The sequence below is a fragment of the Crocodylus porosus genome, unplaced genomic scaffold (genome assembly GCF_001723895.1).
Source record: "Crocodylus porosus isolate Cpor-Errol unplaced genomic scaffold, CroPor_comp1, whole genome shotgun sequence".
Classification (NCBI taxonomy): domain Eukaryota; kingdom Metazoa; phylum Chordata; order Crocodylia; family Crocodylidae; genus Crocodylus; species Crocodylus porosus.
In genome coordinates this window covers 68,183,268-68,209,142 of record NW_017728909.1, presented here as the reverse complement: position 1 = coordinate 68,209,142, position 25,875 = coordinate 68,183,268, and the positions used below count along the sequence as shown (strand labels likewise).

At 39.4% G+C, this 25,875-nt stretch overlaps 1 protein-coding gene across 9 annotated transcripts in view; it reads right to left on the bottom strand.

Moving 5' to 3' along the window:
* PAM (peptidylglycine alpha-amidating monooxygenase) overlaps positions 1-25,875 on the bottom strand; it is a 263,686-nt gene that overhangs the window by 206,244 nt on the left and 31,567 nt on the right. For 4 of the 9 annotated variants that reach the window (XM_019532422.1, XM_019532423.1, XM_019532425.1 and 1 more), the window contains exon 1: positions 15,797-15,815. The exons of 1 other annotated variant lie outside the window; for it this stretch is intronic. The gene's annotated coding sequence lies outside the window, so the exon portion shown is untranslated. Of the gene's footprint in view, positions 1-15,796; positions 15,869-25,875 lie in introns of those variants that run through there. 4 more of the 9 variants (XM_019532419.1, XM_019532421.1, XM_019532427.1 and 1 more) reach the window with 3 other exon arrangements.

Below are 25,875 nucleotides of genomic sequence, written 5' to 3'. Positions count from 1 at the left end.
ATAAACTTTTCTAAGATCTTCCCCAGGATAGAAGTCAGGCTGATCCGCTTCATTTGGTGAAACAAACACACCTCTTGATGGTGCAAAGTAAGGACAGAGGTGATCTCCAAAGCCTGTTTTGGATAAGCGAACATAAGAATGTAAGAACCATCATTTACTGAGTCTGGCCATACATCCCTATTGTCCAGTATCCTGTGTCACACAGTGGCAGAGAGTGGATGCTGACATGAAGAGAAAAGTTGGCATAACCAGGATTTTTTTCCATTGTACCTCTTTCACTTGCAGCCTCCAGCATTTAGGGTCTAGGAAGTTCTGATTCTGAGGCTGTACCCATAACTAACTCCCATACTCAATAGCTACAGATGCACCTTTCCTCCAAGAATCTGTCCAATCCCTTTTTAAATCTGTCTAAACCGTCAGCTTCTACAACATGTAGTGGCAAGAAGTTCCACACTTCAATTGCACGATGTGTAAAAAATAACTTCCTATGGTTAGTTTTAAACTTACTACCCATTAGCTTAACTTTATGACCCTAATTCTTGTATTATGAGAGATTAGTAAATAATAACTCCCTAGTTCCTTTTACATTGCCATTTAGTATTTTTGTAAATCCTTGTGTTCCCACTCAAACATGTTTTCTAAACTGATCAAGCCAAGCCTCTTTAGTCTGTCCTCATATGGAAGCCCCTGCATACCATTAATTATCCTTGTCGCCCTTCTCTTTACCTTCTCTAGTTCTTCTATATCCTTTTTGAGTGAGGAAAGTCCCACTTTCCCTGCTAACCCAAATGCACAACTAGAGATCCCAGGAGTGGATCACAGTGAATGGGGAAAGTGGGGCTTTCCCAGCTCACCCAGGCTCCTTCCTGGGACATCAGTGAGTAGGGGAAAGCCCCACCTTTCCTGGGGATTCCCCGGGTCCCGTGCCTCCACTCTGGGACCCACACAGGGTTTTCCCACTTAAGATTGCCCCTGGGATTAATGGGCAGGGAACCTTGACTTCACTGCTTATCTAAAGGCACCCAAAGATTCCTCAAGGTGCCTCTAGGGAAGTAGGGAAAGCTGGTCATGTGTTCCAGTGGCCTGAGGGACCTTCAAGTTCCCAGGAGTCCCTGCCCAGGGTGAGCAAAGAGCACAGACTGCTTAGGAAGTCTGTACTTTCCCAAAGAACTAACAGATATGTGCCAAAATGAAGCAGCAAAATCTGTCACTGCCTTTTATGATGCCACTGATCTTCCTCTGATGTGACACAAGAAAGAGTAGGGATGTCTACTTGCTCACCATTTGTGCTCTCCTAAAAAATGTTATGGAGGCAAACATAATGTATCAAGCTATTATTGTTTCCACCCTTAGAGACTGACAACAACCTGACACAACAGATCTGAGGGAAACGTAAACTATTCATGTTTACTTCAAGCAAGGAGTGATCAACTCTTAATTGTAATGATGAAATGGCTTTCACCAAAAAGCAAAGAACTTCTAGTTCAAGTTGAAAACAGTTGGATATTCCTTAAAACTGGAGAGAGCTGTCATAGTGAGGCATTCTTTAGCTTAATCTGCTAACTCCTGCCTTGTCTTTACTAAGAACTAAAGCTTCCACTTGCCCTAACTCAAGTTAGTTTAACTTTAGTTAGTTAAATGCATCCTTTTTCTCCTTGTAAAGATAAAGATTGTATGTAAACTCCTGCCAGCTGAAGTAAAACATGGGAGGGAGGGCGAGTTAATAGCAGCACTTTCTGGGCCTATGGCTATAGGCAGTGTCCTCCATTTTTTGTGCTTTAAATCAGCAACGATATAGTTACTTTTTAAATGTAAAATTATATTTCAGAGTTCATCTATAATTTTTTAAAAGAAAAATTTCTCGCCTCTCAGATCTACTGTTTTAGTCTGTAAACTGCAAGAGACATCATTGCATTATTTCTCAAATCACTTCCCATCTTTTAAGGTAATCTTGTTAAGCAAAACTAGAGAACATGTCTTTTTATTAATGATAATGCTTTGTCTACAAAAGAAAGTTGCATCAATTTAGCTCAAGTCACTTCAAAATCAGGTAAAGCAAGTATTTAAAATAAATTAAACCAATCCCTCAAGAAACATTCATGGATTTTTCACTTGCCTAACTCAACTAGTTTAAAACCAGTAAGTTAGGACAACTTTTTTGTATGGATGGGGTTTGAGTTAGGCAGAACAAGATGCCAGCACCCCAAAAAAGAATGGTTTTCCAAACCTTCATGAATCAGTCTGCTCTAACTCCTCAAAATATAAAATATTTTCCTCCACTACTGATTCACAGTACAGTAACATTTAGTGTCACTCGTAGCAATAGTAGAAAACAGTTTTTAGATAAAGGTTTTCCCTGTTGTTTCTGTCCCTTTAATAACTGCATCCTTTGTTGCTGTTGTAACCCTGAAACATCTAGCTTCCCTTCCATCTTTGATGTGCTACAAATAGGGATGGATATTTTGTGTGTGAATACGGAGGTTAAAATTAGCTCAAGATAATCACAAAACTTCTACTGAGACCACCCTATGCAAGCAGACTGAAGACAGATGGTGCCTGTGTTCAGTACAGAGTAATGTTGACCACAGAGTTTCTGCCAATCAAGCACTTGGGAAAGAAATGAGCTCCATCTGTGTTTTAATTACTATAAGAAAACCATACAGTGTAACTGCCAGAGCTCCACATTTTTGTACAGTTTTGGAGACATAATCCACAGTTTTCTCATAAAAGGAGGTTATTAAAATGTTTATATCCAATACTAGTGGTTAAAAATATATTCTAAAGATTAAGAAAAAAATGGAAGGTAATGATGACAGCCCTAGCTGCTTTTCAAAAAAACTCCAAACCACCCCCCCAAAAACACACAAATATTTTCTATAAATACTTCTTTAACAAGTATAACGATTACAAATTAATTTTCCCTAAATTCTTATTAAATCAACACTCATCCTTCCTCTAATGTACAAAAACTAAATTTTTATTTTTGTATTTTGCATAAAATATTCTTCTAAAGGCAACGAAATATTATGCTGGGGGACAAACATCACTTTTTCTCCTATACTTCAAAAGTTATGTTGGACTTCAGATAAGAACTTCTCAAGATGACACACTTTAGTTTAGCACAAGGCAATCTAAGTGACCTACACATAAGCATGCAAAGTATCTTGTAGCTAACAAGAAGTAAAGCTAGAACTCCTGAATCCAGACTAGTCCCATGTCACTTAAATCATCCTACTTAATTCTATATTGCTACATACCTTTAACAATACACAGCAAGGAAATAAAGTCAGGGTGGATAAAAATCAACAATTTTTTTTTTTAATTAAAAAAACAGATTTTTTAATATTTAAATCAGATTTGTTTTATTGCATTGTATTTTTTTTTGTTAAGATGCTTTTTCAGAAAATAAACTTATATAAAGATAGCTTTAATTTCAGATACGTTAAAGCTCAACTATATCATCATGGAATAGGGATTATAACTAGAGATGTCCAATATCAGATCGGCACCAACATAAAGAAAATTTTCTGTATTGGAAATCAACCTGATGTGAACAATAATTTGTCCAATAAATGCCCATGTGTGCATACAGCTTCAGCGCAGTGACAAGCAGAACTAGCAGCATGGAGTGGTGTATGCAGCTAATAAATCTGGTGTGGTGGAAGGGGAAGGGGTATGAGGGTGCAGATCACGGCCCCTGCGGCAAGGGAAGACATAGGTTTGGGGTTGGGGCTGCCTAGCTGGGACTAGGGCAAGCGCAGGAAGGGCGGGGAGGGCTGCTCTTGCCACTGCGTGCAGCTCATCTGGGAAGGCATGGAGGGGAGGGGAGGTATGTGCCCCCAGATCTGCACTGGGCAGGACGGGGCAAACTGGGCCCACCTCAATTCAAATATCTTCTCCTGTGCAGCTCTGGCACGTGCGCCAGCTGTCAGGCGCAGTGAAGCTTCGTGCGCCTTCTGAAGGAACCCTCGATTACCTTGGGGAGGACACCAAAACTTGCCTGCCATGACTTCGGATGGATCTTCAGTGGTGGGGTCCCCTGTTGAGGGTCCCTTGGGAATGGTCACGCTTCTTGGCAGATATATGTGGAGTTCCACCTCCCTTACACTCCATCCACGCACCAGCCCTTGAGACAAGCCTTTTGATGTTATGCGGCTTGCCTTCCAGTCACCTCAATTCTCGATCTTTGTGCCTTTTTTTTTTTTTTTTTGAATCATTGGTCTTACTGTCCTTGGTTGGACTTCAGGCGATTGGATACCCAACTTTCTGGCGAACCTCTCTCTGGAGGCTTGATGGTTGCTTGGTGGCTCTGTGCGCCACTGCTGTCTTAGGAATACTGTCCATCTCTCACTGCTGAAGGATCACAGGCAACCAACAACAAACAAAAATGAGGAACTCTATATAGCAACCTGCACCAAGAGGAAACAAAGAAGTAGGCAATGAGGAGAAGCAAAGAAAAAGAAAAAAGCACTGCTCAAATAGAAAAAAACAAAGAAAAGGGAGGGATCATTAGGGTAACCAGCCCCTCTACCCTCTAGCCCTAGCCTGTGACTCAGTGTACCCCGCTGGATGGCTCCACGCTCTTGCCCCTGCTGAGGTCCTCTTCAGCTCTTCCTTGAGCCAGTTCCACTTTTATGTCCTGGTGCCATATGTAACCAGTTTGGGGAGTCTTCATAGCTTCTGCTGCCTCCAGCATCTCCCCCTTCACCGGACCTTCACTAGCCTGCTGGTGGGGAATCTTTGCACCCTCCGGTGCCTCCAGTATTCCCCCAGCTCCTTCTTGGTGCCAGCTTTTAACCTCTCCCACTGGGCGGCATTCCCCGCTGACGTCACACACCCATGCCGGCTCCAGCTGCAGATAAGCACAGCTGATGAACCATGTGGGTCTTTCTTATTGGAGGGGCTTGTTTTGTGTTTGGCATCCTGAAACAGGTAAATGGTTCTTCTTTTCAGGATTTTCTCTCTGGGGTTGGGTTGCCACCGATTTCCCCATGGGCAGGGCTCCTTGCTCATCTGTGCTCATACCCCCATGACAAGCAGTATACGGAGATAAGCAATAACAGACCTGATTACCCACCAATTAGCCCTCATCTCTCTCTGCAGGTTTGTGTACATACAGTTAAGCCCTTACCTTTCTATAAAAGTGCAGAGTGTCAAGAAGTTAAAAGAATAAACCATCAAGAATGCACTTTTTGTAGAAAAGAATGATTAAATTAGATCTTCCTGCCCAGTGATTTAAATCAATTTGATTTCAATCAAATCCACCCCGGATAAAATTACCATAGTTAATTCCAGGAATATTTTAAATCATCTTCTGTAGATATGATAGCTATTTATATTTATGAAATGAGTGATAGCTTACAAGATTTTCCTGAAGCATTTAAAAATAAAACTGCTGGTATAAATATATATTTCCAGAAAAATACAAGTTACATTTTATATTTGCTAATATAGAACCTGTCTAGTTTCTATTATGGGGTTTAAGACAATGGGCTTTGCAAAAACTACTGAATTTGTTACCAAGTCCAACAAAAAGCAAGTGTGTATATCTTTCTTAAAACAGACCTTGAGACATTTCATTCATCATGTGCAGCCCTAAACTAACAATTCAGTTATTGGTCTAGCTGCCATACTCCAAAGGTAAAATACAAACACTAGTATCCAGCAGCCAGCAGTTAGAGCAGTGATTCTCAACCAGAATGCTACTTCAGTATAGGGTGCCATGAGATACTTTTAAGGGTGTCAATCAGTGTAGGACTATCATGTGTGCAAACACTTGTACATGATTCACAAGGCAAAACCAGAGATTTTAAAAGGGAATTCATAATGTCAAAACATTGGGACTTGTGGTCTTTCTGAGTTCTTTGCAACAGGAGAATTGCTCTTTTTTTTGTAGTCAGAAAACAAGTGAAGGCTATGAGCTGGCATTTTTCCAAAGGGTACCTTGCCAGTAAGGAGGGGTGCCTTGAATCTAAAAAAGTTGGAAACCACTGAGTTAGCATTCACCCAGGATGTGAGAGAAGCAGGTCCAATTTCTATCTTCCAAGGCATACTTTAAAGGTAGCCTGGGCTCAGTGGCTTTCAATCTGTCCTGAAGATGCTTTTCGACTTTCCATACGCAAGCATTCACTGGAGCAGGGTCTGGCATCCAGGTGTCCCTTTTCCCAAAGGCTCATCCTAATAACTAATTTTAGAGTCACTCTCTCTAGCTCAGTGAATATTTAACTATTTTCCACAAAGTGGAGCAGTTCCAAGAGACCCATCTCCAAATACCCTGTGACACTCATCTGTTAGGTAAAAGATGCTAATGTGGTTTCAAATCCTAACAGGCAATACAGAGTTCTCCCACATCTGAGTGCTCTAGCCATTCTGTTCATGGATAAAAGAAGGCAGACAGCACTGCTAAACATTTTGCTGCATTTCCCCTTCCCTTCAAAAATTCACCGTGAGTTACAAACTGTTACACACACACACACTATTAATTATACCAAACCAGAATTCTCAGCTGGAATACTAGTGTCACTGACAAATCCTGCATGCAGTTATAGCAAATAGCAAAAGGCTGACTGAGCCTGAAACTGAACTACATTTTTCATCTTTATAACCTTTTGAATCTAGGTTAAGTTACACTGGTGGGGCCATTAAGAAGAAACTTGGCAGTCATGGTCCTACTAGTTTCATGTATAAACAACATCCAAGTTTTGTCAACCTTATGTTTTTCACGGATACTAAATTTAAATTAAAGGTAACTGAGGGACAGAAGAGGGAATTGCACTGTACCTTTATATATCACGTTACCTGCAAAATCTTCAGCCATACTACATCAGACATGCTGAAGTGGACAATACAATTTCCTTGCTTATTATCTGGGTTGTGAAAGCAGACAATCACAATGGGAACACTCATTTCTAAGTTCCCACATTATCAGGGTTTTCAACATTTTAAAGCCACCTCCTCTCAGATTTTACACTGCTACAAGCTCCAATACTTCACCACCCCCCCTACTTTGGAGCTACAAAAATCTTCAATAAAGTTATCTTCTTCCTAGAAAAGAAAAAACAAAAGATGACACCTCCACTTCCAGTCACCATGGAAGTGCCATCATCACAACATTAGTAATAATTTAATGGCAGAAACTCAACTTTCACTTCTGCTCTCGTAACAGCAGTGTTGCTGCATGGATGCAATATTTTAGAGGAGATTGTGACTGACTTACATTTTGTGAGAACTAAGTGTTCAACAATGCTGAGAGATGCCATCCCATGTCAAAGCAACAGTATGCGTTTTCCAGAGACATCAGCACTTAAAGTATGTGGAGGAAAAGTTCAGTAAGAGAACTGTAATGTTGAAATCTCAGTGTTATTTATCAGATGATCCATTAGGCTTCTCCACATAACCTTTGCCTTATTTACAAATATTTTTTCAAGTTTTGAAAGAATTCCCCATCGTTTTATTTTTATTTCCTCTTAAATCTGAGGAAAATATTTTTTTTAACCACTTTACTCATCCACTGACTCCCTATACTTTCTACCGTGAAGTCACAAGATCATAGGAAAGTAGGGCTGGAGGGGACCTCATGAGGCCCCCTGCTCAAGGCAAGATCATCCCTGACTAAAGCATTCCAGGAAAGTCCAAATTCAACCTGCTCTTGAAAGTTGCCTAGCATGGAGATTCTACAGCTTCTCTAGATAACCTATTCCAAAGCTTGAAAACCCTCAAAAGTTGGAAAGTTCTCTCTCCTCTCCAGCCTAAATATCCCCCTACTGAAGCTTGAGGCCATTGCTCTTAATGCTGTTCCCCATAGCCACAGAGAAAAATCTCATCTCCATCCCCTCTCTGCTCAACCTCCAGGTATTTGAAGACTGTTAACAAATTCCCCCGGTCTTTTTTTCTCCAGAATAAATAACTCTACTTCTTTCAACCTTTTCTTGTAAGCAGGGATCCTGGTTTTCCCTGATTAAAATTTTTTTTTTTTTTTTAAATCACAAATTTTCTGATAAAAACTTGCAAATTCTCTGATAAAAAATCCAGAATCTGTGATAAAAATTAAAGGTGCCGCCCCCAGCCCTGCTAGTGCCCCTCACTCCCCCCACAAGAGCTCCACACATGCAGGCATAGGTGCAGGCACACAGACAAAGACATGCACACAGACACACCCCGGAATTAGGTGTGTGGGTGGGGGGGGTGGAACTGGGGTAAAGAAAGGAGTTGGGGACACAGGTTAAGAATGGGGGAGGAGTGCATCTATTAAAAGCCCATGATGGCCCCCACCAGTGCCACTCAATCCCCCCCAACAGCCTCCCCAGTCCTGCTCATGCCCCTTACTCCCCAAACATGCCCCCAGCCCAACACATGCAGACACAGGCACAGACATACACATACACCCCAGCAGGTAGGTGTGTGGGGGGGACCTCCAAAAGTTCTCAAAAGTAGATAGTTAATGGCTCTGAAATTACCTCAGCCAATTCCTTCAATAGTCTAGGCTAGCATTTCTCAACCAGGGGTTGCAAGAATGTATGAAGGAATCACAGAATTTTAAAATGCATCAACAAACTTTAAAAATGGATTCTCCTTCAAAGAAAAAACACATAGGAAACCATGGCTTTACCCTTACAAGCTGGTAGAGTTCCAGCCTGCAAGAGATTGCTTGGGCCTGTCCCTGGCCTTCCTAATTTTCTCCCTGCATGCCTGTGCAATAGTCTTATATTTTGTCCCTAGTACTTGACCACATTTCCACTTTTTGTAAGTTACCTTTGAGTTTCAATTCATTGAAGAGACTGCTGACTAACCTATATCTGCTCCTAGCCAGACCTTTACCCTTGACTGGAGGATTAATGAAAACACCATCTAGGCCCCTATCTTCTTCACTCTTGTACCCACAACCATGTAGTTACTTTTGATATACTTAGGGTCACTCCTGGCAGCATCATGAGTGCCCACATAGATGAACAGCATGGGATAGTAATCAGAGGATTGGATGAGTCTTGAGAAACTTTCTATGATGTCTCAGATGTAGGCTCCTGGCTGGCAGCAGACCTCCAAAACTTCAGCAGACCTCTAAAGCCGAAAGGTCAGGCTGGCAGATGAATGTCTCCACACCCTGTAGGAGGGAGTCACCAACCATCATGACTCATTGTTTCCTCTTGCCAGTTGTGCAACTCTGAGAGAAGTCAGCAGTATTTAACCTCTGACGACAGCTCTTTCTGTTACCAAATAAATATTACCATTTATTTGATTCTATTAGTGAGAAACTTCTGTTCTATTTCAAGCATCTAAATTGTGTTGAAAAATAGTACTAAATCACCATATCTGGAGATGATAAAAAAAAAACAGATGCAGCTGTTGTTAAACAAGTCACAAAAGGAAACATCTCAGCTGAAAGTACAATATAAGCATTACTATGTGATTAACCCATTAATACATGAAAGTACTTAAGAGTACACTCAGTGAACTGGACTTCCAGTCAGCCAAGATACGCTGTATATGAGATACAAAACTAATGACAAGCTCTGAGAAGTTCCAGCAGATATCTTCACATAAAGTGAACTGCAATAAATCTGGGGATTGGTCCCAGAACTCCTCCAAAGTTCAGTACAGCTAAAAAGTTATCTATTATGTACAAGAGAAACTTAGATTTCTGCTCCCACCAATTGAGCAGACAAAGGAATAAGGAATGATGAAAGATATCCTGCCACTGTCTGTGTCCACCCCCTCTATCCCATGTTTCCCAACAGGCAGAGGTGAAGCAGCATGGTCAATTTAACGCCTTTTGCTCTGAAGTACAATCCCATGTAGGCTACTGTTTTACGTGAAACACATGATAGTTTCTACAAAAGCGATAATTTGACAGCAGTTATAAGATGGTCAGCAAACCTGCATCCATATAGGCAGTTCTCTTAAGAACCCCTGCCCCCCCAGGAAACATACCCATTCTTTATGACAGAAGCTTGTACTGAACTAATTTTATGTAAAAAAAAAAAAAAATCCAAAGACAAAACATATCATTATATTTAAATGTGTGTAACTGGCACCTAGCTGTATAACAGGAGGGAAAAAACTTGAAATTGCTGGCACTACAAAAAGGAACTTGCAACAAAGTACTTACAATCAACAAGCTACTTTAACATCAGTTCTAGGCTCTTACTGATAATCATTCTGAACACACAAATCTGGACAAAAGTATGTCAGCTCTGCGCACAAGAGATACACATTCAAATATAAGCCATATTCTTCAAGTACTTTTATGTGAGACAAGGATTTTTGTGGGTGATACTCTTATTGCACTGTACTGCATTCAAAAGCTTATCTAAGCCTACCCTAAACATGCAGTTGGTCTAATAAAAGATATCACCCATAAAAATCTGCACATCTTGCATATTTCCTGGGCCACGTTTCCTACAACATGACTCCAACACTACCATAAGTACTTCAAGATAAATTATGGCACATCACTATAGCTATTGAGAGAGAACTGGTGCTAAGCCTGAAACTCATAATGAAACAACTTTCAGGGAGATACGAATTAGAATTGTGTATTAGGAAAAAGATGCACATTTTTAATACTAAGATTTCTAATTTGTTGTTCTTAATTATGGACCCCACTTGCAAGATAATGCATGAATTTATCGTCATACATGAGTGACATAACTGCACTACAAACTTTACAAACATCAAGAGTGCATGATGGATGCCTAATTCCTCTATCAACTGACTCTTTAAAAGACAGGCTGCAAAGGTTCCCCTCTAAAATCAAAAGAATTAGTAGGTGGATGTGTAAACTACTTTAATTGATTTTAAAGAGCATTTCCTCCATTGTAATTAATCTACTCTGAAACAAGCCAAGGGCTATATGCTTCAAAAAAAGGAAAGAAAAGAAAATCAGTAGATTTTATCCATCTACTCTAGCATAGTTGACCGTCCTGTACCCAACAGCCTGACTTCATTGAACTAATTTTTTACAGAATGAATTTCACTAAAGCAAATACTGGGAGGAAAAAACCCCTAAACATTTTACATGTTGTTATTTGTCCCTGCCCTTGCCACCCAACTGATAGCATATCTCCCATTTTCAACTTAAAAGGAAAAAAAATCTGAAAAACTGTCAGATCTTGAGCCTGAATTTCCCCACTATAATAGCAAAAGTTATTCTAAGATATTTTGATTTTGAAATATATTTGCATTTGTAAATCTTGCAAGACCAAGACTCTAAAATATGGGATTATTTTTAAGAATAATGACATTTTAACTTAGGTCCAGGTAAACTTTAGCCATTAAGACCAACATTCTGGAAAATACTAATATTTTAATATACTTTACTTACAAAAGAGTAATCAGTGCAAGAGTGAGTTAAAGCCAGGAAAGGGTAGCTCACCACAAAACAGACTGTATTAAAGGACTTTAAAAAAAAAGAAAATGGGTAACTCAGGAATGATGACCGCTATCTTGAGACAACAACGATCTTGAGTTTTAAAATCATGAGTTGTTACCACTCGAGTTAAAGAAATAAAAAACAGAAACTTCCAGAACACTTAAGAAACTAGTCAAATATTCTTTTCTGTGACAGCAACTAGGTGCTTCAGAGAATGGTATGAGCGAGCAGCCTCACAAGTGAACCAACATGATACTACAATATGCAATTTTTCTCTCTACCTATTTTTTTATAGCAGGAATGGTGTTAAGACCTGATACAATCTCTTCTTCAAACTCTGTAAACAAATCTGGATATTCTTGTTATGTAGTACCTGCAGGATAAAGATGGGGCAGGAATCCACTCTGCAAAACACAGGGCAGAGTGAGACCCAGTGCAAATGCACTGAGCACCATGGAGCAGCCCCAGGCCCAACACAGGGGCAGGTGGGTTGGTAAGCACCACAGGGGAGACAAGTGGCGGTGTGGGGCAAGAATAAGGGGCAGCAAGCAGTGGCAATAGTGGGACAGGCACTGGAAGGGGCAAGCTGCAAAGGGGAGTAAGTGCCAGGTTGGTGGGTCAGACCTGACCACTCCCCCATCCCTACTACCACTCGCTGCCATTTGCCTTCCTGTCATTGCTTTCCCCATTGTGGGGGGATGGAGGGGGCAGACGGGAGGAGTGCAAATTTAAGATGACCCCCAAGGTAATTCTTCAATGTCCTGGTTTTGGCTTGGGTGACTGTACTAAACCCATAAATCTAGATGAAGCCACATCATTGATTCATATAACAGCATTATAACAAGTCTCCATTTCAGACACTGTGTTTCCTAAAACCTTGTTTCCACCTAGGAAAGAGACAGTTTACAAGGAGAAGTCAAGTTGAATCCTGTATTTCCTGCAACGCGAAAGTATCCAAGTGTGGACATATACAAGAATGCAATGTGGAAGTACAGAAAGCAGACTGCAGCGTGGAAGTGGAACGCAATGTGGAAGAATGAAATGTGGAAGTATAGAAGAAATCCAGAAGTGTGACATGTTTTTAAAGCAATAGAGTAGCAGTCTTTGAGTAATATAAAAAAACAAAATAAGTTAACAACAGCTCAAATGGGTGCCTGAAGAGGTAACAATCATAAAAAAAAAAAATACAACAACCTAAAGCTGTTACAGTCATAGCGCTCATTAAGTGAGATACTACAATATTGTATTAGCCAGAATATAAGAATGTAGTCATGGTGAAGATTCTGGCTGTGATCTGTTGCCATTACTGAAAATTGTAGCTATGATTTCTTGTCTTTACTAGAAAGACCATTTTGAATTAAGGTCACTTTTCCTCAGTAACTGAAATTTCTAAATTGCAATTCTGCCATATATATGTAGCCACACCAGGCTGTGACTGGACTATTTCTTGATTGCCGTTTAATTCGGCTTGTGTTCAAGGTGATTAACACATAAGCAAATTGTCAGAGTTGAAGGATCCTTATTGAGGAAACACAATTCCCATAAGTCTTCTTGAGGAAGATAGATCGAGAATAATGTTTCCATTATACAGCTAATTTACATTACAGATAAAGATAAAAGCTACTAACTAAATTATAATATTAATTGTGATAAATTCACATGATAATCTTAGGATAAGGTCACAGCTTGCCACAAAGTGATCTTACTTTCTGATAACAATTGCTAGTGTTAATTTAAATTCTTTTAAACTCTGTATTGTGACAAAGATTTGTCAGATTGTCTTTAAAAATATTTCTAATAAATCAAGAACATATTTAGGTCAGCATCATATCTCATTACCCTCAAAGAGAGCTGAAAGGACCCTTACAGACACACAATACCAGATAGATACAGGTTACTATTTGCTACATTTACTATAGTATGGAAGTCCCAAAAGTAAGCTTTGGTCTGATCTGACTGGAGACAGAAACAAGTACCGGAATAACTGTTTGTTTTCAAACAGACAAATTACGCACAGACTCTTAAGACATATTTAAAAGTTCAAGCAGAAAACATCAACAGCAAAAATACTGAAAAATAACTCACCTCCTCTAACAAGACAGGAAAAACAGAATGTACAAAAAGTGAGTTTAACTAAGCGTCTTTTCTGAGTTCAGCAAAAGGTAGAAAAATGAAACGTATTTTAAACCCCCCCCCAAAAAAAAACATTAAGACATCCCAAAGCTACAGTATGAATCATAGAAAACCATGAACATGACTGAAATTGTTCACGGTTTTGTATAAAATAAACAGCTCTAATCATGCCGTAAAACAGTTAAATGTTCCAAGAGCAATTTAAACTCCGCCATTTCACACACGCTGTATCTTCTGTATCTGCTTCTTAGGTTATATGTTTCAGTTTACGAACATCATAAAGCCATATAAAGCATAAAGGAAGAGCAATGTGACCAAGCAGAAGTTCCAGAAGCAATAACTTGAATATTTAAGGAACAAAAACCCCTACAGGCAGAACAAGCAAGTCAACTGTAATCTTAATGATGTATTATTATATGCAAAACAAAATACGCCCCTAAAACAAAAAGTTTAGTTGGGATAGTATTCTTTACTCCAGAGCAGCATCTAACAATGGAACAGACCCTTACATGAAGGGTAAGCAGCACCCGCAGCAGCAGCAGCAGCAGCAGCAGCATATATACTTTTTAAAAAAATGCTACCTCTGTGCATGTCAAAACCTGAATGGACCATAGAAATTAAAAAAATATTTAAAGCATTATCTTGAGTGTTATTAAGAAAAGTTATTCCTTTTGACTTGTAAAAGTTAAAATAACAATGTTGGTTGAGTCGCTTTATCATTTATTTTGAATCCAAAGCATATTGTGTGCTTTATAGTAAGAGAAGCACAGAGAAGATGCCTTTTGTGAAACGTTTAAGATCTAAACAGCCTAATGGAAACTGTATATTGGAATATGTTTAGTCCAAATTTTCTAAACAAGTTGATAAGAATGTTTCCCCCTCTTCACATGAGGTGAACAAACAGGCTTTTTTTGTTCAGTTTAGTTTTGTTTTTTTAAAGGGGGAGGAGGGGGCAGAGAAACACACACAACCTAATCAATATAAGTCTCCTCCACAACATTTTTTTCTGTACTAGTTTAGTTTTTATTTGGCTAAAAAAGTTGGTGAAGAAGCTTCTCTCAGTCCAGAGATTTTTAAAGATATAAATCAAGATACACACCAAACCATACTAAAAAAAAAATCTAAAAAAAATAAATAAAGCTACAATACATAGGAACAGACTTCAGTAGGAAAAAGGGAGAGGATATCAAGGAATTCATTTCAGTAAAACCTGGCTGCTGGAAGTCTTCTCTCAGAGGTAATTTTTTATTTAAAATGTAAATACAGAAATAAGTTAACATCTCATAAATATCATCTGCTGCTATACCAGACATTTAAATCACTGTAAAGGCAATGAAGAAACGTTGAAAACAGTGGTGAAATAAAAGGTTTGTATCTGGCTCTCAAACAATTTAAAAACTAGCTTTCTAGAACCAAGTGTTGTCACACAAGATTTTCATACAAACTGGACTTTTATAATATTTTGCACATATTTCCAGAGCCAACATACACAATAAAACCATGCCTCTACTACTGAGGCTGGATATAACCATTGTCAATAGAAATTTATGACGTCTACGTCAATATATTAAAAAGGATAACCACAAACAAAAGGTGTGCAGAAAAATCCCCACATGTAAAAATTAATTGGGTAATGTAACATATTCACTTAAACTTTACCACCATCATCAAAAAGGTAAAGCAAAAGAAAAGGGGAGAGGATTAAGGAAGGCATCCCCTAAGCATGCCTTTTTGGGTTTTAAGAATAAGAATTTAACATATGTATATCTTTCTAAGTTCACCAGAAAATTACCACATAGTGCTAGATAGGATACATTTCAGAACAGCATCCCCATATACTTTCCTGAAATTTAAATGTATAAAAACAGCTTTGACTTTATTCAGGATACACACACAAATACTGTCTTTACATCCAACCTGTCCTAAAAATGTGCTTTTGTTCTTTCTGAAGACACCTACTGTCCTAAAAGCAGGAATTATTCTGACTAGGTTTTTGCTTGCATTGTAACCATTACTATAACAAAATCTTTGCTGACTTTATCAATGCTGCTTATTAGAAATTTGACAATACACAAGTTAGCTGCATGGTTTTTTTTAGTTTAGCTTCTTTTATATTTTATTCAACATTAAAAGTGTTTTGACAAGTTTAAACTGTACTAGCTAGAAAACTCGTTCAACCACCACATACACAGACCCTCTCTGAATTTAGCTAGTAATGCAATGGAGGACAAAAAAATAATAATCCACCTCGCACAGCATAAGGACATTAGTAAATATGGAGCAAGAATCACTTACCTTCCAAGCTTATGAATTTCTAAAATGATACTAGACAATACGGCATATGGAGAGTGGCTTATGATCTTTAGCAAAGGGTGAATCATCTTCATGTAGATGCTCTGAATAACCCCTCTATGCATACTGACATCATCAGTGAAGACTTGGAGGCAGAGGATACTATGGTAACCATGCAATGTGCTGAGAGACAGAAGCCTTTAATTGCCTTAACAACTTCCTGGGGCTCTAGCTACCGGGCTTCGATTTGCTAAGTAGGAAATGAAGGTTGTCACAGAGGCAATGAGTGTGACACCGAACAGAGAGAACTCAATGAATCCTGAATCTATTAATTGTGACGCGACTTTTTAATGACAAGTGTCATAGCCTGAATCCATTACTGATATTTTTCTGACATCTGCAGGCTCTGCAGAAGTCACAGGTCAAGTAATAATACTGTCAGGTAGCAATTTTGTAAGTATTCCTCTGTTGTTTTCTCAATTGGCACATACTAGTATTATTATATTAAGGCAGATGTCCTTTTAAAAAAAATGAAAACTATGTTTTAACAGGGCTTGATTTTGAGGGTTAGGGGAGCTGGTAACAGTAGATACTGAAGTCCTCGTTTACTAATAAGTCTGATATCATACAAACAGGCATGCAGTAAAGCTTCTCTGTACAGCCACTTCATATTTATCCTGTAGTCACGTGTCTTAGCTTTGACGACTATCTGTCAATACATTACTTGTGAAGGACAAAGCTCAGGCTGAAGAATAGCCTGATATAATAAAAAGCCTGTGTGTAGAAGTTTCTATGGAATTCATGAGCATCATTTCACGTCTTGCCACAAAGGATTTGTCATGGTTTTCAGGGGCTTTTATCAGCTTGCTTTAAAAATAAATAAACAAACCGTGTTGATTTGGCTAAGAACTAAAAAGGCAAGCTGTTTAAAACTAAATGTTTAAAAACGTTTTCTGTAGATTTCTATAAATTGTAAACACATATTTTCCAAAACCCGTTTCATTAACTTACAGCAGTTACAACACTGACCAGAGAGCAATGTGGCAGGCATTCATCTTGGAGTTATTTAGTATCTTTTGGGCATGCATATGTGCCCCTTGCGAGCCATTTCCCACGCTGCTGCTCTGCCTGAGTAGAACTGAGCAATTAAAACTCCCTTCAGATACGACATTCCCATTTTCATTATTACCATGAAAAAAAAGATCAACTTTTTTTTTTTTATCTGTATCCAGTTCAATCTGCAACTTGCCATCCCAGCATGTGTGTGTATATAGAACATGCATGTATATCTGTATGTGTATGTATTAGGTCTTTAAACTGTGAGAAGTCTTGTGTTTAGCCAATTTGTGATGCAGTGTTACTTTCTCCTCTCTTTAAACATGAATCCTCCATCTTTTGTTCGCTATGGGTCATCCCCTGAGAACACTGAGAGCTTCTAAAAATGTATATCTAGTCCCTTTCTTATCAGATTGGCCCCAACCCCCTCCCCCCCCCCGCAGGGATACCGTAGGTTGGGGAAGGTCATATATACATCTTATAGTTCAGCAATTATTTGAATAATTTTACTAAAAATTGTTTGGGAGAAAATTTCTTGTGCCAAATGTCTACCTCATGCTCTCCCCACCTTTTCTTTTTTGGAAGAGGGTGGGTGAGGAGAAGGAACTTCAACCAAAATGTTTAAGCCATTTCTGAAAGGAAAGGAAAGGTCTTGTTCATAATCAAACAGTGTCATCATTTTGTTTGGGTTTTTTTGTTAACTTCAGTGTCCTCAAACTTTGGGACAGAAGTTAAGCATTTTTCAGTGTGGCCCATCCTTCAAGTATGTAGCCTTTTGCCACTCCTGTGATAATCCATCTGAATTTGACAGTTTAAAAGCCTGTGTGCGTGCATGTTGTGGGGCAGGTGTGAAGGATGCAGGGGGGAAATAAGAAAATAATGATAAAAAATCCGAATTTGCGTTTTTGGACAGACTTGCTAAAGGTGAATAAAGCAGGAATCCCAGAGAGGACCCCACTGTGAGATATTTCCTGACCCCTCTACACAGCATCAATCTGGCTTCCAGTAAAATACTGTGGCCCATTCTAGATACCACCCTAAGGAGAATATGCACAAACTGGAAAGGATCCAAAGGACAGAAATGAAGATGATCAGGAGATTGGATAACCAGTAATATGAAGAAAGGCTGGCAGAGCTAGGAATATTTAAAATTGGAGGAAAGAAGATAACAGAGTGACACAGCAGTGCAAGTATGTGCAAGTTGGTCATAGGGAGAATGGCAAACATTTTTCCCTGCTGAGGGAAGGATAAAAAGCAGTGGCTCTAAACTACAGGGAAGCAGATTCAGGTTAAACCTCAGGAAACTTCCTACAATATCAGGGCAGTTAGATATTGAACAAACTGCCTAAGGAAATTGTAGAAGTAACATCATTTAAGTTTAAGAGCCACCTATCTAGGCTTCTGACAGGAATGGCATGGTGGAAAAAAAAAAAATCAGCGTCTGTGCAGCAAGTTACACAAGATGATCCTTGAGGCCCCTTCTAGCCTTATGTAATGGCACAGGGAGGTGGTATGAAATAAGAATGACAGGTAACCTAAAAACTGTGCCATTTCTTAACTTGACTTTTCATCTTTATAATGTTCTTTTTATGTTGCTTGTATATGCACAATGTTGCCTTCAGTTCACGTTTTTTAAATCTTTTTTTAAAATCCACCTCATTTTAAAATGATTCTCCATGCCTTAATAGTTCTTACAAGCTCTACATTTCAGCAGTATGTGCAAACAATTGTTGTCATCTTCTAACATATACGACCTTAGCCTTAATTTTCTGCTGGCTCACCCACCATTTATTTTAAGACATTCCAAATTGTTTTCTACCACCTACTTTACAAATCTACTCCTCCATTTTCTTGCCTAGCCTTGACCGCCTTACCATTCTAGTATAATAAAGCCTTAGTCTATCTGTCTGTCTGTTCATAACGTTCTGGGTCAACTGTACATGCGCCGCCAAGAGGGCACACACCGACTGGATGAGAGAGTGTTACAGACAGACAGGGTGAGGGAGCCGCTGCACTGCTCCCCCCCAACAACAGCTGGCAGGATGGGCGGGCACTGGGGAATAGGGAAGGAAGGAAGGGGGGGGGGGGGGGGAGAGAGACAAGGGGAATGGGGAGTTCCCATTCTGCTGCTGCCACCACCCAGCCCTGACAACGGCCGGCAGAGAAGGGGAGGCAGCGGGGAGGAAGGGAGGAGAGGCGGAGGGGAGGCAGTGTTTGTGGCTGTGCACGCTCCCCTCCCTGCCAATCCTGGGAGCTGGCAGTGGTACAAGGTAGAGCAGCAGGGGTGGGGCACACGGGGCCACACCAGGAGTGGCGGGAGAGGCCCCATGGGACCAAACAAGGGAAGTGGGGGTGGAGGGATACATTGGGCTGGAGACAGACGGTAGCGGGGAGCACGGGGCTGGAGGCAGAGCAGCAGCACTGCAGGGCACTCCACCCCATTGCCCCCACATCCCGCATCATTCATGATGGGCAATTTGCCCCAGTCTGTGCAAGATCATTTTTCTGTAGGTTTTTTGGTTTAAATCACCTTGATTCTATCTATGCTAAAATTAAAATGTCAATTTCCCTCTACTTAATTTGTCTGTATATTATTTTAAAACTTTAAAACTACAGCTTGAGCTAGAGCTGACATAAAAAAGACGTTACATAAAATATAGCCGTTGCATAGTCAAAGATTTCAAGGAGGTCAAAACCATCATGCAGCTGCACTGAAGAGAAAGCCTATAATGACAAGCCAGAGAGGGCATGTTTCATTAAAAGGTGAAAGAGGGGTCAAGGGGGGGGAATAGTCCCAACATTCCCAAGGGTTATTACAGAGGGGAGGGAAATATCTCACTACTGTCCCACCACTAAAAATAAGAAGCTTAATAAATGAACGTACATTTTATAAATCAAGACAACAATTTTACTTTAACTCTGCTCCAAGTTGCATAGAGTACATACCTATAAATCATTAGATTTATATATCTTGTTTATTTAAGGTAACTATATAACACGACTTTGGGGTTCTTGCTTTCTCCCTTCATTTTGAAACAACGTAATAGGTGTTGTTATACATTTTTACATCAAACTAAAATTAATCATGTGAAATTTCCTCACATAAATATTTTTTGAACATGGACAAGAAAAATTTATAACTTTCTTCTACTTAATGTATGTTTAAAATAAAAACCCACAAGATTTTAAGTTTGAATATAATTTTTTGTTCGGCTATGTAATTGATTGGGAAACAGACTTAAAATAAAGCAGCCAATAAAAACATTTTAGTTATAAAGTCCCAAAATGCCTGCAAGTAGACCTGACTGTACTCCCACTACTGTTGTAGTTCTGCAAATGATGCTTAAGCACTTGGCATAGGACTGAAAGTGAAGACAAGAACTATGAAGGTCTTTCACAACTCAGTTCTCACTACTTGTCCTCTCTAACTCTTATGCTGGCCTTCACCATATATTCTTCCATATAATCCATGGACAATCTAAGCAACACATTTTTAACTTCTCCACCTCCATATGGTCTCTGAACTATCCCCTCTGTAGAAATTTCTTCCCGAAAATTATCCTTACCTCTACCTCCTCTCTCTTCTCAAGACCCACTTCTGTTGTGAAATCAAATTATTGATGGCAACTAGGTTGAAGGAGAATTGAGGGTACCTACAAGTGATTAAAAAAGAAAGGATTGTTTCCTTCTGTTCCCTCTCTCAAATGATGCTCTTCCTAGACAATAAGTTCTTTGAGACAAAGACCACGTATCTGTGCAGTCTTGTGCTACATCTAACACATCAGAGTGATAAGCATTGGAGTAAGAGTGCACACAGACACCCATCATGTGCACTGAAGCCAAAAATTGAACTATGTTCTATATATCTGCACTTGTGTATCCAGCACAGATTAGTCAGTCATCTCTTATAAAATGACTTCCCCAAGTCTGTCACTAGCTATTTATCTGATCTTGCTTATGCCATATCTGAACACATCTCAGTCATCTATAGATTTCCTTCACAACAACATTTTAGGGCAGCATTTACAGATATGGGACCGAGGCAAATAAGAATTTAATGAATTTCTGAAAGTCTGTGTTAAACTTAGGAACTAAACACATTTTCTTAAATCCCAGGGCTGCAATTACATGATTAGCCGTCCCGTCTTAATGAGGACAATTAATGAACTTTCACCTAAATTTTCAGGTTGAGAGTATAATATATAGGTAAGCACTTTCATAGTGCTACAAAAAACATCTGCACTTACTACTGGGAGAAGAGGTTGAATGAATCTGCAAGAGGAAAGGTAAAAATCCACTGCCATTGGGTAATAAGGAGGTATGAAAGGACAAGTTTGAAGATTAACACAATAAAAACACAGTTTTTTGCATTAGTGTTACACCAATTAGTGTTTAATAGAAAAAGTGAAATCTACAGGCAGTTAAAAGCAAATGTTACAATTTGCTGGGGGGGGAAAAAAAAAATCTCGATTTTTTTCATGTTTGATTACCTGAGACTTTCTCTTTTAGTATCCTTCATACAACACATTAGCAGAGATGCAATGGAATTCATATTTAAAACTGTTAGACATAAACAGTGATCTTTCCCCAGATTTATGCATTTTAAATTTATAAGAATGAAGTTCCAAGTTTAATATCACCTAAATAAAATCTTAAACCCAGGTCTATGCATTTATATAAAAATATCACCAAACCCATTTTTTGAAGCACCACTGTATATACTGCTTAACCATGATGTACAAGGGACGTAAACACACTGTCATGCAGGTCAGATATGTAATAACAGTCTGCCTCTGAGAGTTGTACATATCCTGGCAAGGAATAAGAGGGGTTAAGGAAGGTCCAACCAGGCCAAGAAAGCCAAAAGAGCTGAACTGACAACACTCACTTTTGGTAATGGTGCTACTGGCTAAATGTTTAGGAACTTGTCTTTTCACATTTCTGTTTATATGTATATCCCTTCATAGCCAGTTAGAAAAGCTTTAAGCCTGAAGCAAAAGTTAGATCTTAATCCTTTCCATTATGTGGGAAATGACACAGGTTAGAGATATAGTCTTTTCTTCCCCCAAGGTGCCTGAGGGCCAGTGGCTTGCATGTAAGCTCCATCAACTCAGATGAGACCTTCTGACCTACTCCTAACTCCTGAGATAGGGTCTCTTAAGGAAGCCACCACCCATTATTTGCAGCAGTTCAAAGTACCTGTACTTTAAAGTTGAGAGGGCTGGATTTATTTTTGTCACTCACATGGAAGGCCCCTCTTTACTTCACAGAATTGTTTCAGTGCTTAATTATGGGAGGCTCTACATAGATGTACCACCATGCATGCAAAAATTATATGAAGTTGTTCAACATCAATGTAGCAAGCTGGGAGGAGAGTGCAGAAACCCGTTCGATTTGGAAGGAATGAATGGCACTAGATGCAGCTCATCAGGAAGCGGCTTTGATCCAGAGGATGGAAGCAAAGAGAGAAAGAAAAAGCAGAGTACCAAAAACTTGGACTCCAACTTATACAACATATGGACCTTGTAAGAACCTGTGTCACTCAAATCGGGCTTATTAGCCACAAACAGACTTATCAGGCATCTGACTAGACCTCTTACATGTACAAAATGATGCAGAGGATTGATGGTTGCCTACTATACAGACAAAGTTGAAAAGTAAAGTACAATTTTAGAGTAATGACCAAGATAATTAGAAATTAACATTACAGTTGCACATTAAACTAAATACAGTTATTACAGTTAATAGCATCAGCTAGTTGTTACAGGCCTATGGAACCCATCTTAAAAACAAAACAAAACCCAAACAAGTTTGAAAATGAACAGCAGTCACATTAACCATTTAGTCTTACAAAGGGAAGAAAATCCCAAGAGGATGAGAAAAGAAAATTTACTACTTCAGTCATGGTAGCAACAAACTACTTTAGACCAGTGTCTCTCAGCCCATAGGTCATGACCCAAAAGTGGGTGGCAAGAATATATGAAAGGAGCATGAAAAAAAATTAAAAATGGATCAACAAACTTTTAAAATGGATTCTCCTTTAAAGGAGAAAATAGTGGGAAACCATGGCTTTTCACTTGCAGGTTGGCAAAGGTCCAGCCTGCAAGGGGCTGGTTTCCCCCACCCTGCGTCCCACACACCTACCCCCTGCCCCTCACACTGGGGCCTGGGGGCAGGAGTGAGGGGCACTGGGTCCAGACTGGCCACAGATGTTTACTAATGGGTCTTGGGACAAAGAAGTTTGAGAGCCACTCCTTTAGACAACCAAGGAAATCATAGGAGCTGCCCAAGTGCTAAACAAATCAAGACGCCTTGAACAAAGCAAGAGGAATTACCTCTTAGCATTGGTATCAACCACGCGGGTCTGAAACATCAGTATTGCTAACAGAAATGCAAAACACACCAGAGAAGACCAGTAGTAAGAACACAAGTTTCACCTTTTCTCTAATACTCAAAATGCCAGTGTCACAGAAATATGCAGTTTTTGACAGGCCCTCTCTTCTCTGCTCTACATTTGCTATAAGCAAGGCAGAAAGAATGCCAACTCTTTCCAGTATCCTTAGCTTTTTCAGGAGAAACCTAAAGGACAAAACATGCCTCCACAAACAGATCTAATTTTAAAACATATATATTTATGGTAGTCAGGTTTGCAAGTTTTTCTTGGTTCCATGGACATAAACAAGTTCAGCTCTAAAGATCACACACTGAATAGTACCAATAAGGTGCCTCAGACTGCACAAACAATGGACATATTTTTCTAACAGTAACTAATGTCAGAATTCATAAGGCAAGAATTTGTGGGTGATATATTTACTGGAGGAACTTCATGGTTGGCATAAAGCTAGACAAGCTTTTGAATGCAAAGTGAATGAAGAATGCCTTGCATTTGAAAGCTTGTTTGACTTAATCTGCAGTTGGTTGAATAAGCTATCACCCCAAAAGATCCTTGCCTCTTGCATAATCCCTGGACATCACAGCTACAACATCACTCCAACACTACCAAAATTAAGAAGCATTCTCATGAGATAGCCACAAACTCAGCAAATAAATGTTGCCACAAATTGATTGAAACCAATGAGGTTCAACTTTGAATCCGTTCTTACATACCTGGAGGAGGATGAGCACACCTGCATTAGTTATACAATTAACTACTGAGCTTGCAGTACTGTTAGTTAGTTATGTGGTAGCTCATAATGAGAATGTGTACTTGCATCTCTAGTAAAGCCAAATACTGCAGTTCATAGAAAGGGCATAAAGACTCCAAAAGTGGCAGGTGGGAGGAGAGGAAGAAGACTTCTCCAAATACTTTGTCAAAAAAAACCCTCATATTTGTTACTATAAAAAAAAACACTAATATGATGTTTGTCATTTTTCAGCTGTAACTTCTGATCATTCCCAGTACTTATGGGAATAGCTTTAGTGCTCAGTTAAGAAGCTTACATACAATTGGGATATAAAGACCTAAAGTACCTTAAAGCACACTTTCAGTGCCCCTACTCACCCAGAACTTGGGCCTTATATGTGGATAAAATACAGCTCACTATGCAGCTCTATAACCACAAATGATACTTTGTTATGGGATAAAAAATTTACTAGAGAAAATATGACATCACAAAATCAAGTTTTCACTTTCAGCTCAACTAGGATCTGGACTCAAGTTGACCAACATGAAAGACCTATCATGATAACACACTAAATTCATCCAGCTGGCTAGAAAGACATTCATAAAGCCATTGTGTGTAAACACACACATCAGGTTGGGAGGGGTTTCTGGAATAAATTACATAGTAATGTACACCCTCTCCCCCAAACAATGCTAAGCAGAACCCTTCAAGATGTGTATCCTCTATTCAAATACAACACGAGGAGTGGAAATCCCATTATCTGAGAGATTTAAAATTACAACTAACCCTCCAATGTAATTAGGGAAGTACCAAAATTGTGATTTCTGCAGAAAAATGCGAAATCAGGTATTTCCTGTGAAAATAAGAGAAATCTACAAAAAATAAAAAGGAACCTTACAAAAAAAAGTGGGGAAAAGCAGGACAATGTGAAAATAAAAGGTTTTTCTTCTCTCCACCTCCCCAGCTACTGACTTGGCAACAAGGCTGCCCTCAAGTAGCCTCTCAGTCCTGCAGCCTGGGCAAACAGGGACAGGCCAGCCCTACTTTTTTCCTCCGCTACACAGCCACCCACCCTAGCTGGCAGGGTGGATTTTATTTAAATCAAATCCATTTAAATCGTGGTTTAAATCACTGATCAGGAAGCCTGGACTTAATCAGTTTTCTACAAAAGGTGCATTTGTGTTTGATATAACTGTAATACATATTACAGGCATACCTCATTTTATTGTGCTTTGCTTTATTGCACTTCGCAGATATTGCGTTTTTTACAAATTGAAGGTTTGTGGCAACCCTGCGTCAAGCAAGTCTATCGGTGCCATTTTTCCATCAGCGCCATTTTTCCAACAGCATTTGCTCACTTCGTGTCTCTGTGTCACATTTTGGTAAGTCTCGCAATATTTCAAACTTTTTCATTATTATTACATTTGTTATGGTGATCTGTGATCTTTGATGTTACTATTGTAATTGTTTTGGGGCGCCACGAACCGCGCACATATAAGACAGTGAACTTAATTGATAAATGTTGTGTGTGTTCTGACTGCTCCACCGACCGGCCGTTCCCCCATCTCTCTCCCTCTCCTTGGGCCTCCCTATTCCCTGAGACACAACAATATTGAAATTAGGCCAATTAATAACCCTACAATGGCCTCTAAGTGTTCAAGTGAAAGGAAGAGTCGCACGTCTCTCACCTTAAATCAAAAGCTAGAAATGATAAAGCTTAGTGAGGAAGACACGTCGAAAGCCGAGATAGGCCGAAAGCTAGGCCTCTTGCGCCAAACAGTTAGCCGAGTTGTGAATGCAAAGGAAAAGTTCTTGAAGGAAATTAAAAGTGCTACTCCAGTGAACACATGAATGATAAGAAAGCAAAACAGCCTCATTGCGGATATGGAGAAAGTTTTAGTG